The following is a 14,223-nucleotide window of genomic DNA, read 5'->3' on the forward strand; positions in this document are numbered from 1 at the left end:
ATGTTTGCTTTACACATCAATATATTTCAAAGGGAGTTTCTGTCTGTCCCCAACAAGCCTGTTTGCTGTTGCTTACTGAAAACTACAACCCTGGATAAAAAAAAAAAAATCCTTCTTCTCTCCTAAGCTAATTAAAAAGAGAACTAATTCCTGGAATGCTTCTTGGGGATAGGGGAGCAGTGAGCCCAGGCTTTGGCTGGTTGGGAATAGGAACAGGGATTTCCAGCGGGTATGCAGTCTGTTCTCGTGATTCCCCAAGATGCACGGCTGACATTGAGGTTCTGACTTTTCATCAGGATGTTGTGCAGGCAGTATGGGGGAAACAGGTCTCCATGGCTAATGTTAGGAGTTGTGATGTGTCCATGGCTAATGTTAGGAGTTGTGATGTGTCCATGGCTAATGTTAGGAGTTGTGATGTATCCATTGCTAATGTTAGGAGTTGTGATGTTTCCATGGCTAATGTTAGGAGTTGTGATGCGTCCATGGCTAATGTTAAGAGTTGTGATGCGTCCATGGCTAATGTTAGGAGTTGTGATGTATCCATTGCTAATGTTAGGAGTTGTGATGTGTCCATGGCTAATGTTAGGAGTTGTGATGCGTCCATGGCTAATGTTAGGAGTTGTGATGCGTCCATGGCTAATGTTAGGAGTTGTGATGTGTCCATGGCTAATGTTAGGAGTTGTGATGCATCCATTGCTAATGTTAGGAGTTGTGATATGTCCATGGCTAATGTTAGGAGTTGTGATGTGTCCATGGCTAATGTTAGGAGTTGTGATGCGTCCATGGCTAATGTTAGGAGTTGTGATGCGTCCATGGCTAATGTTAGGAGTTGTGATGCATCCATGGCTAATGGTAGGAGTTGTGATGTGTCCATGGCTAATGATAGGAGTTGGGATGTGTCTGTGGCTAATGATAGGAGTTGGGATGTGTTCATGACTAATGTTAGGAGTTGGGATGTGTTTTGATGATTATGAGGACAGTTCCTGGATGCTGCTGGTAACCATTGTGATGCAGGTGGTGATAGGGCTGGGCGATAAATCGATTTTATCGATTAAGTCGAATGTGTAGTTAACGTCGATTTGTTAAAATGAAAATCGATTTTCTCCTTAACATCCGCCGACGCTCCCCTCTGGGCTCCCATAGCTCCGAACGGGCTCAGCCCTCCCCCCGCGCGTTTGCCATAGAGATACACAAACAACATGGCAGCGACAGGGACAGCATTAATTCTTTTCTTAACTAGTAGTTTCATTACTTACTTATCCGTAATCTCTGCCGAAATGACCGGCAGCTCGCGGTGCTCTGTCCCCGGCTGAGAGTCACCTATTCTCGGATAACTGAACCACCAGCTACCACTGACCTAAAGGACCACCATGCGGGGCACCAGAGTCGGTGTTGAGGAACTCTTTTGCGGCTCAACAATCTACTAAATGCCACTGATACGACCGAGCTGTGACGGAGGTCTGTAGCGGCTTAAACAACTAGCAATCGCCGCTCTGTAGCACGGAGCTCCTCTTCGACGTTTGTTTCTACCGCTAGTTACTACGAAGGAGCTTGCTCCAGGTATGCTACATTCAAGAGACCATGGGATGTTAATGTACGTTACTCAGCAACAGGTGAAAATAGGGGCAAGGTTGCGCAATAACGTTAAAATGATTTGAACTTTTAGCGAGGAACGAGAAGTGAATTACCTGTATGTGTGAAAAGCTTTATCTCACGCATCCGTTTGTTTGTTGTTGAATATATAGCCCCCCCCCCATCCAAAAAAATGGAAAACACTCAAACCAATTTATATTTCCACAAAATTGGCATGAATAATCATAATGGTATACATGCCCCATGTGTGTGTGTGAGTCAAAACAAAATAAAGTTAAAACTTGTTTTGAACAATTTCTTTGTCATCTGCAGATTGATTTTAAGTAGGGGGAGAAAAAAATCGATTTAAATCTTAAATCGGATTTTTTTGGAAAAAATCTGGGATTTTATTTTTAGGTCATATCGCCCAGCCCTAGGTGGTGATGGCGATGAAAGATGACATGCTCGTGACGGTGGTGATGATGATCTCGACTGATGGAGATGCCCATACCTTATAGAGATGTTGATAAAGAGAAACTTAAAAATACAAACAGTAGAAATTTTTGTTTGAAGTAATAGTTCGACGTTTTGGGGAGATCCACTTATTAGCTGTTTTGCTGAGGGTTAGATGAGAAGATTGAGACCACTCTCATGTCTGTATGCTAAGATATAGCTACATTTGACACACACAATTCATAATTAATATTCATATTAAATATGTTGGCATTATACAAAGACCTGTGGCTAAAGCCCAATAGCCAGGCCCCAAACATGCCCCTGGTTTCATCGATTATCTGATTAAATTCTTGGCAACAAAGTAAATAAGTGTATTTCCCCAAGTGTCGAAATGACTACTCTTTTCTACTCATCTTATAGCTACTATTATCTGTCACAATAACAAATTTTGCTGGACGATAAATTGTCCCAGAAATTATTGTGATAAACGATAATATTGTCGTTCCGAAACCATTTTCATCTAATATGATAATGGCATAATAATGCAGGTACACCTTTTCAAAGATCAATACACTTTTATTTCTAAAGATATTTAACACTGGAACTGGAAGACATTTTAAATATCCACAATATGTCTTTGATCTCCTTTAGTATGTCGTCTTTCACGCTGTTGTACAGCGTTTGTGACACGTATGTTCTCCCAGGTAATTCGTACTGTCTGTCAAATGTTTGCAGCATTCCTCGAGTGTTTGTGTGATAGACTACAGACTCTGTACTACATTTAACAATTATTTATTAAACACTAAATATTACATTTAAATAATTAATAAATTAAATCCGTTTATATCTATGTGGCTATCTGCCACATGGCGAGTAAATGTTTGTACCAAAATAGTTCTGTTTTTCAGTCTTCATTTTGGCGAAGGTGCAGCTTCTGCTCCTCTTCTCCCCAACTCTGACACACCTTCTGCACTCCGTGTCTGCGGACAGCTGTAGGCTTGTACCGGTGTTGATGTTCTGTGCATTGTCGAACACTTGCAGCCACTTTCCTGAAACCGCTTGCGAGACTGACAAGTCCACAGCGGTGTGTATGCCCGAGCCTGTTTCCACTGACTCCACCTGCAGGTTGTCAACTGTGTGGTTTGGAATGAAAGCGAGAAAACAGGACGCCAAGTACCATACAGTGAGGAAAATAAGTATTTGAACACCCTGCTATTTTGCAAGTTCTCCCACTTAGAAATCATGGAGGGGTCTGAAATTGTCATCGTAGGTGCATGTCCACTGTGAGAGACATAATCTAAAAAAAAAAATCCAGAAATCACAACATATGATTTTTTAACTATTTATTTGTGTGATACAGCTGCAAATAAGTATTTGAACACCTGTCTATCAGCTAGAATTCTGACCCTCAAAGACCTGTTAGTCTGCCTTTAAAATGTCCACCTCCACTCCATTTATTATCCTAAATTAGATGCACCTTTTTCAGGTGTCTTTAGCTGCATAAAGACACCTGTCCACCCCATACAATCAGTAAGAATCCAACTACTAACATGGCCAAGACCAAAGAGCTGTCCAAAGACAGACCTCCACCAGGCTGGAAAGGGCTACGGGGAAATTGCCAAGCAGCTTGGTGAAAAAAGGTCCACTGTTGGAGCAATCATTAGAAAATGGAAGAAGCTAAACATGACTGTCAATCTCCCTCGGACTGGGGCTCCATGCAAGATCTCACCTCGTGGGGTCTCAATGATCCTAAGAAAGGTGAGAAATCAGCCCAGAACTACACGGGAGGAGCTGGTCAATGACCTGAAAAGAGCTGGGACCACCGTTTCCAAGGTTACTGTTGGTAATACACTAAGACGTCATGGTTTGAAATCATGCATGGCACGGAAGGTTCCCCTGCTTAAACCAGCACATGTCAAGGCCCGTCTTAAGTTTGCCAATGACCATTTGGATGATCCAGAGGAGTCATGGGAGAAAGTCATGTGGTCAGATGAGACCAAAATAGAACTTTTTGGTCATAATTCCACTAACCGTGTTTGGAGGAAGAAGAATGATGAGTACCATCCCAAGAACACCATCCCTACTGTGAAGCATGGGGGTGTTTTTCTGCACATGGGACAGGGCGACTGCACTGTATTAAGGAGAGGATGACCGGGGCCATGTATTGCGAGATTTTGGGGAACAACCTCCTTCCCTCAGTTAGAGCATTGAAGATGGGTCGAGGCTGGGTCTTCCAACATGACAATGACCCGAAGCACACAGCCAGGATAACCAAGGAGTGGCTCTGTAAGAAGCATATCAAGGTTCTGGCGTGGCCTAGGCAGTCTCCAGACCTAAACCCAATAGAGAATCTTTGGAGGGAGCTCAAACTCCGTGTTTCTCAGCGACAGCCCAGAAACCTGACTGATCTAGAGAAGATCTGTGTGGAGGAGTGGGCCAAAATCCCTCCTGCAGTGTGTGCAAACCTGGTGAAAAACTACAGGAAACGTTTGACCTCTGTAATTGCAAACAAAGGCTACTGTACCAAATATTAACATTGATTTTCTCAGGTGTTCAAATATTTATTTGCAGCTGTATCATACAAATAAATAGTTAAAAAATCATACATTGTGACTTCTGGATTTTTTTTTTTAGATTATGTCTCTCACAGTGGACATGCACCTACGATGACAATTTCAGACCCCTCCATGATTTCTAAGTGGGAGAACTTGCAAAATAGCAGGGTGTTCAAATACTTATTTTCCTCACTGTATATACTTTTTTTTTTTTCTCTCTCTCAACTAGCGTTTTCTGTCTCTCTCTCTCTCTCTCCCTCCCTACACAAAGACCATGCGACTGACAAGAGGGTTCACTCCTTGTTACGCTAAGGAACCGAGAGTGGTCATCCAGTCTCTTTGGTAGAGAGAGAGAGAGAGAGGGAGAGAGGGAGAGACTAGGAAAACAAACAAGCATGCAAATTATAGCGGCTGGAAAAATTATCGAGCTCATTTCTTTTATCTTGCGATTGATTTATTGACTATCGCGACAGGCCTAACCGTGTTAAACACTAAGTACAGTGACGAGCAGATTTAAACTTAGTCATAGAGTGGCTGGAGACTGTAATTAATCAAAAGTTCAGTCACCACATGGGAATATAAGGTATCATTTGCCTAATGGCCATCAAGGCAGCAGAGACGTTCAGATGCTACTGTGTAATATATATGGTACTGTAACTGGCAAAGAGTTTGTTTTCCATTGATGTGTCAGGTTTTACAGTAGCCAGTTGGGACAAACGGCAAGCAAAGCCCAAAGTATAGGCTAACCGAGGCACTCAAAATGTTAATACCTCAAAAAGTAACACGTATCTTTGACAGGTGACTTTGATGTATCTTATCTACCAAAGACAAATTTATCGCCATCGGCACCTGCCAGGTGTTTGTGTCAGACTGGCTTGTAGCTGGCAGACGGGTGGGCTTCCAGTTTGTCAGATGACCACATCCTCTTGCTCTGTATGGCTCAGTGTGGCCTTATGTGTTATCCCCTTCCCCCCCTACTGTCCTTCCCACTGATAATACTTTCCTTCCTCCTCCTCTCTGCCCTGTCTCCTCTCACTTCTTTCTTCTCTGATCTCATCTTTATCCTCCTCCTCCTCATGCACTTTTTTCCCCTCCGGCTCCTATTTCCAAATCTGTGTGTGCATGGGTATAACCAGTGAGTATGGAAAGTGGGATCTGACAAATAGCTTGTGTGAGGTTGGCGAGGAGGGATTAGCTCCTATATGCCTGTCAAGCAGCCCGTTTTGGTTCACAAAGACAATTCTGCGATGTCCGTCACTTCCAATAGGGGCTGCCATAGCAGGTTGTAGGATGGCTATATGAAGAGTATGTGAATCCATTTACCCTCTCAACATTTACTCGGAGATTCAAACAGAGAGTCAAGAGGCTTCACTTTTCTCCGTCCTCATCCCTTCTCCGTAACGCCTTCACTCTTTCCACGGATGCGGTTTTTCATTCAGCACAACAAATGTGCAATTTCTCAGCTCACTAACACATAACCTGAAAGTGTAAAATGTTTGTGTGTGTGTGTGTACTGTTGTCTAAAGCACCTTCCCAGCACAATATTATAGCACCTTTCCTTCTGTTTCTGAAATTAAGTTGCATGTGAGAGAGAAGATTCCATTAAATTCCCTTCTCATATATGTCACATTCAGAACCATTTCCTTAAACCTACGCCACTCGATGTTCCATTTTCAAAGCGGTGATCTCGGTTCATTTCCACAAGAAAGTCACATAAAGGCATCTGATCCACATGCTTTGCTTCCTCAGATGGGCCTCTTTCTCCTCATGAATTGCTGATGCATTGCAGGTTTAACAGACCAGCTCAAGTTCTTCCAGTTATAATGCCTTTCAAATGCTGATCCAGGATGCCCTTGCCACAACAGAACCGGCAAAGCCTAGAAAGCCTCAGGACAGAGTGGGCTGCATAAGACACTAACAGAGAGCAGAGAGGAGAGCAAAGCTCTATTGGATAACTGCCTGGCTTTTTCCACAGCACTTGACCCTGGCATATACACCTCCACCCCTCCCCCGCTCCACCTCCTCAGCACCGGCAAATGAAGTGTCCCCGCTCTGGGCTCTGATCCTGAGAACCTATGACAGCCAAAGCCTTCCTGCTCTCTGAAGTAAGCCCTGGCAGCGATCGGCTAGTTTACTATTCTCCACTCCAGCCCAAGCTGCAAGGCACAAACATGGGCGAGACAAAGCCTGCGTGACTGCGGTGAATAGAAAGACAGAAGGAAATAAGAGGAAAGGAAAAGGGGTGCTTGACCTTACCTGTCACAGTGTAACTTTAAGTGTACTTTAAGAAACACTGCACTGGGATTTAAGACGGGAAGGACAGGAAAAAAAAAAAACAGACAATGTCTGACAGACATTGAATCAAGTAACTTTTAGTTCATTGTTTTCATCTTTCAAAAAGATAAGATAGCACTTCCTAATAAGTCATACTTTATGAATGCTTAATAACGTGACTACAGTTAATTTGTCTTAATATATGATTTAATTATACTTTATTGATCATAATATGTAAAAGGCCAATAATAACAACAAATGTGCCATATTGTGAAACATCCCTGTGGCTGATGTATATCCTCTAACTTTTTAAATTCATCTTGATGGCTCTAGAAAGTGAAAACCATTAACTTTACTGTTAATCTTAAAAAAGTGTTAATTAAATGTTTATTAAAACAAAGTTTTCTCAAAACCTAGAAACCATATTACCTCATTAATGAATTAATGAATTAATAGGGACCTACAACTACTCGTTTTATTCATGTTAATAAATCAGTTATTAATGCTTTATAGGTCATTAATGGTCATTTGCGTCGCCATGTTGGCAAAAATCCCTGTGGCTTCTCGTCCAATGCTGTAACTGCAGGCTTACCAGAAAAGAGAACAGCATGTGATTAATAATTTATTTATACATTATCATTACAGTTAATTATTTGATTACGTTTAAGTCAGTATTAATGTTAATCAATATTAATTCATTATTTTTTAGAATTTGTTGCCTTATCTGAACAACTCTGGCAACCAATAATTATCATTTTTAAATGTCATTGACCTATAACGTATTAATGAATGATTTATCAGCCATTAATAATACCACTCCTCCGTAGGCTACCATTACCTAAGCCCTTTGTAAAGTGGTACTGAATTATAAAGTTTATATTTAAATGTACTCCATAGGTGATCCATCCACTGACCTGGTCTGGTCAGAGCCAGAGCTCAGAGTTTCCACCCATTACAGCCTCTGTGGCCTTTACAAGGCCCCTTACAAACAGATTATCATCAATCCACAGCAGTAAAGCAATCATGTCTCTCTAAGACAGATTGCTCTGTTAAGGTGCTCCATAATTTAATATCCTTCTCGTTCTTCATCTTCCCTCCCTCTTTCTCTCTCTCTCCCTCCTTGCCTCCCTAGATCAGCCTGGCAAAGTCATGCTGAGTTCTTTAAAATGTATTAAATTATGATGTGTCATGAAACTAATTCTCTCCCCGAAGTATGAATCACATGACAGATCCCTCTCCGGCGTTACCTTTGACACACTGTATGCACATAGCAGGGTAATAGATTAAAATTAGCCTCAAGTTCCTTAAATTATTGACCCTGGGCCCGTTTTTTCGCCTCCTGTCAGCAATCAGTTTACAGGGGGGTGTGAGTGCTAATGCTAAATGGAGGGAGGGAGGAGGGGTGGGGGCGCTTTACTTCACCTTGCTGTCAAACTGGCCCGTTAGTCTTTCCTAAAGACTTCTGTTGAGCATGTGGGAAATGAATGGATGAGCGGTAGGTGGGACTTAAGTTTCAGTGTTACAGTACTACATCAATGAAATGGCTTGTTGGTGCACTCTTAATAATGTACCTTTACAAATTCATGGATGGAACTTGAATTAATTCCATTTTTAATACCCCCATGTATTATTAAGTCTTTTCCAATGAATATTTCACATTCTAATCTTATTAACAGGATAGCATGTTGAGATTTCTTTTTGCCACACAACAGATTTCCCTTAACTTGTGTTTACCCTCGATGAACCTATTCTGTGGCAGCCTCCAGTGTAATTCAGTTGGATGAAATTAAGAGATTGGTATGCATGATACTCGCATTATTAAAAAGGACATTTGCGCAGTTGCTTATTTGTGTGCTTTATTAAATCTGGCTATACATGCTCCATTGAAATTTCAAGCCAGTATGCAATAGTAATAAGAAATCACGTCCTTGACATTCAATGTAACATACATCTGTATACCAGATGATGTAGAGTAACTTCTACAATGCTGAATGGAATCTGTTAGAATCTAAATGTCTCTTTAGCCACACATACACAGCTAACTGGCCACCAGGCTCAATTTATCTGCTTGTGTTTGATTAATTCCAAACAACCTGCAGCAGAAACAAAAAAAGGCAGTGTTTTCTTTTCAATTTTCCCCGACATGCATCTCTGTATAGACCTTGCACATCCCTCAGGCTGTTTTTATGGATCTCTGAGTGTTTTTGCTCATTTCTTTTCTCCTCTCAAGTGACACAATATCTTTGTGTACGTGGTGATATCCTCCTAGAGGGTCAGATCACCTGCGTTTGTGTACACAGGTCAGATCCGTGGGGAGTTGTCACCGTCTCTCAGTGTCTCTAATGAACTCCAGCTGTTTGACAGACAGACGGGTTATAGGCCGGAAGTAGACTGCGGCGCGACGCTCCAAGCTGCTGTGTGTGACTGATTGGATACATGCTTAATGAAGCCACACACACACACACACACACACACACACACACACACACACACACACACACACACACACACACACACACACACACACAAGATACACAGTGTCACCGATCTGTTTAGGGGCATGTCGGATGGTTGTGGAGAGTGTATGTCACATGTAAATGTTTGTGTAGTGGTATTTGCAAACACAGGGGAGAGAAAGCAACTCTATTTACAACTCTTGTCTGTGGTAGGGATTTCCAACCAACTCGTACCAAAGGGGGTATTTCTGCAGTTGCCAGGGGTAATGTGGAAAGATTTTAGAATTTGCTTAAAAAATAGATCCACATGTGGAGTCTGCTGTAAAACTTGAACACTATTGCCTCATTTCCACTGCATGGTTCGGCCCGACTCAACTCACTTTTGGTACCAGGTCCTTTTCTCTACTTGGTTTTCCACTGCAGATAGTACCCCCTTAGTGTAGGCGCTGATCGCCATAGTCACGCCATGTAACACTGCCGTGACATCGTCTTCATCGCGACACTTGCTGAATCCTCTCATCGACCACCAAACAGGCGAGGTCTGCACTTCATCAATTGTACGCCGTAGTTTTGCGGTAATCTGGGTTGGGTAAATGTTCACTATTGACGATATCTTATTTAAGAATGGCGGGTTCGTGCAGGATGTCCCGTTTCGAGCAAGTGATGGTTCACTGACCAATCAGTGGTCTGCAGTGTTTCAACTCCACCTTTTAGTATCGGCTCACCTAGCTTGGCACCTCGACCGAGCTGGTACCAAAAAAAGGTACCAGGTACTATCCACAACTTTTGCCAATGGGAAAAAAACAACAACAAAAAAAGTGAGTAGGATAGAGCCCTTTAGAGGTCTAAATGTATGAAATAAAAGGTTGAAATAGATACGTAAGAACAGGCTGTGAAACAGCTCTGGTCTATGGTGTGATTTTTACAGCTTTTTATTCAGTTACCAGTTTAATGTGTATTGTGAAGGAATTGTCCTTTAGGCTAAAGGTGGGTGAAGAATTACCTTATTTGAACACAGAGTGAATCTCGTAGGTCGAGTAAATGTTTGAATGTTCCCTGCAAGCTAACCTTCAGAGTAAGTTACCTTCAGTATTGGGTGGCATTACACAAGGGCTCACTTGTATTGCACATCTCTATTCTTCTCCTTTAATTTCTCGTCACTGTTTCTGTGTAACGCCGCAAATCACCAAGTGATCCTTCTCCTCTCCACTCTACAGAACGGCTCTCTCTGTCTTCTCTCTCTCTCTTCCTGTGGTTGTGTGGTTTTATGGTTGCGTGTGTGTCTGTGTGTGCGTGTGTGTGCCTGATCGCCTGTCTCGCTGTAGACGCAGCTGAGAAGTCAAGACAGTCAAAATCCCCATAAACCTGGGTGTTTTATTTTGAAATGTTTTATTTTGTAAAGGAGATGCCGAAACGTTTGCTGCAGCGTGCAGGCCGGCGCGGCCGCTCCGCTCCTGATCGCAGCTGGTATGAACTGACAGATGGGATAACATGGGCGGCGGGCGCGGAATAAAAATAGCTCCGCTTTGCTTCGTGGCGAATAACGACTATTGGGCCCGAGACTGCAGCATCCCACCCTTACAGTATATACATTTTACAGTATGAACTTTGTCCTCTCAGTTTAAATGCAATCTAGATGAACACAAAGGACTGCCCTTGAAAAGACATCTTATTCTTCATCAAAACAACTGTTTTGGCAGCCGACTCAGGGGAATCCAGGGCAATATAACAGAAAATAGTCAACATCTCATACTGTCGCTGTCCTTCTGCAATACTTTGTTTGTTTGTTTTTCATTTTTCTTCTTTAATGACGAATACTCGAACCTCAGGTGTGTAGTACCTCGATCTATGTGGCTTTGTTGTGTTGTCAGTGTCATGACTTTGAAGTCATATTTTACATTGCACAAGGCTCATTTCCTTTCTCTTTTTTTTTAAAAAGTTATTTATTTATTTGCCCTTCCCAGTCCAATATCATTATTTTCCTCCTGAATGTAAAACAATGAAATGACAGTGATAAGAGAACAAAAAGAGAGCCAACTTTTCCACCTATTCTTGACTCGAAAACTCAGTTACTCTTTCAATTATTCTAAACTAGAAATATCTCTCCAAAGACGTGACAACACTGACAAAGCTAGTGTAACATCTATCAGCTTGGAAATAATTTGATGTCAGTCACTTTTCATTTGTTGCATATCGAGGATGGTGGTGGCAGAATTGATTCACAGTGTCACATTTGTCACACAAAGAGAGGAAATGAGAAAAGGTTGTGATTTACCATGCAGCGATCCCTTTATTCTGTCCCTCAACTTAATTGGAGTAGCCCAGCTAGCGCCTTACATAACCCATCAGATTGTTAGAAATGACAATAGAGACTTTCCATGTTGTTTCATTAGGAAAAGGCATTTATGTGTTGCCCGTCAAATCAATATCACATTTTGGTTTAATTCAACAAAATGTCAGCTGGTGTGCGCAGCAACATGTCATTTTGGTTCCGACGGGAATCCAGAGCATGTGACATCACAGCAGATTTGTTAACAGCGGGCTCCCAATTTTATTTGATGTAATCCTGTCCTACTTTATTGTGAGGATCCGAAGCCAGAGCAGAGACGGAGCCGGAGAGCTTATCTTTGTGTCTGTGTGCTGCAAGCTCAGTTGGCACCAGAATCTGCAGTGTTATATTCAGCGCCGGCCACCGAGTCACACTGCGCTAGAGAACATAAATGCACATGCACGCTAACACCGCTGACACCAGGTGTGGCCCCACATATGCACACATATATGCACACACTCTTTATCCTAGTCGTAAAGGCAGATAGAGTATATTCCTCGCTCTGATGACTTTCATTTTCTGTTCACTCCGACTGCTGCTAATGCTGCTACTGCTGTGTTAACGGCAGACAAATGGCACTGCTCATTGTCCCAATTACATTAGATCTCCAATCAAGTGGTAATGGGTGTTGTCATGGCAACCACATCCAACAGGCAGGGGAGGACGGGGGGGGCAAGGTTGATGACTCAAAATATACTTAAAACATGTTAAGTGCAAATAAATCTTACTGTATAGTGTATTTTTGTCACCGCTTTTCAATTTCATTTCTGCTCCTTTGTCAGGCTTAATTTCAAACCCATTTGATTAGATGCAAAGAGTACAATTTTAAAGATAATTCCTGTTTATGTCCACTTGGGTATTGCTAAAACTGCAGAAACATGACCAGAGTTGTATTAATAAAACCTGAATAATCTCCCGAGGTGGAATATAAAATAATGAACCGTCAAACAAATCAGAGTTGGACATTTTACTCATTGGGCTTGTACAGGCCTCACAAACAAGCCCACAAATTCTTGTATCTGGGGCAAGCTGTTTAGCATGAACTGTTGAGTCTCATTTCTTTTCATACTTTTTAATTCTTTTGACAAACTTCCACCCCTCTGGATATACTTCGCTGACAAACAAAACATCTGAATACCTCCTTTCAGGAAGAGCTTCTTTTATTTCTGCACTCGCACTAACCCTCACAGATCGACTCCAGGACAAAGCACTCATCGAAATGACAGCATGAAATCTCGATAATTTTTTGCCCCTGAAGATACTGATGCATTTTATCGGATTGTTTTGTCTCACAAATGTGACAGGACAGTGTGGTATATGAAAGAAGAAATGTGCTTGTAATACAAATGGGATGTCTTTTTTGTCTGGTGTGATTTAAAAGAACTGATGAAACAAAAAAATCAACATGAAACATCTACTTTAGGATACATACAATACCTTCTATTCTTGAAGTGATCTATACACTATATTAGAGTGGAGGTCCTTGGTGGTTTCATCTGTCTCATTATCACATTACATTCACAACTGACCCCATGACTCCATTCACACTTGGTATGAACATGTGCTTCTTCATACATTATCTGGGAGACATCTTATAACGAGCAGATAGAAGGCATTTTCAGGCTGATTCTACCAGATGACAAAAGCAGAGACTGCAGTTTACCATTACTGCCACGTCTGCTAAGCTAGTTAGCTTTTAGTTTAACCATTGGGTTGGATTTAGCTACTGCCTTACTTAGCTACGCACAGTGGAATGACAAACTGAAGATGCTTATTCGTCGACAAAATGGATATTTGCGTTTAAACACTCGCGAGGACATCGTCATGTTACGTGACGTCCGGTCCAGAACGGGCTGATAACTAGCGGTGGCGACAGAGTATTTCCCCCTAATGGCTGCGGGAGGTTGTTGCTTACGTGATCCTGTATACAACCATCTCAAATTAAAACCAAAACAGCTAGAGCATTCATTCTTCTTGCAGCAGAAAGCTTCAGTCTTTTCCCGCCGTCACTCCACGCTCGTGATGACGTCATCACGTTATGTGGCGTCCAGTGCTGAACAGCAGGCGGGCCATTTCTATTGCAGATGAAACTATCAAAGCGCCTTTACACTGCTCATAAAAATTAGTATATCTCAAAAACTATAAAAAAAAAAATGTACGTAGTTCAAAAAACTTCTGGAGTGTTAAGGAATGTTTTGTTCATCTTTCTACATTTAGAAATATTTTGGATCAATATGGTTTGTGTGTTTATTTAGTAAAATGTTAAGACAACACATGTTATTATTTAGTTATGACACAATTTCAAGATTTTTATTAATTATTATGGTTTATTGACTTACATAACCTTTTAGCTTAGTTTGTACTGATTTTAGGGATATGAAGCATTTGAAGATACTCTAAGAAATGACATCACAATAAGCAAACATACCAATGGAGGCACTCGCGGAACTTTTCTATTGCAGAGTTCAAAGGGTTAAAAGGTGTTTTCCTGTTCAATCAATCTACAAAAACAACTTCCTTTAAAATACTTCTGCGCACTATTTCTTTGATTAACACCACCTCCAGATCTTTAAAAACCTTG

The sequence above is a fragment of the Sander lucioperca genome, chromosome 17 (assembly GCF_008315115.2).
Source record: "Sander lucioperca isolate FBNREF2018 chromosome 17, SLUC_FBN_1.2, whole genome shotgun sequence".
Lineage (NCBI taxonomy): Eukaryota > Metazoa > Chordata > Actinopteri > Perciformes > Percidae > Sander > Sander lucioperca.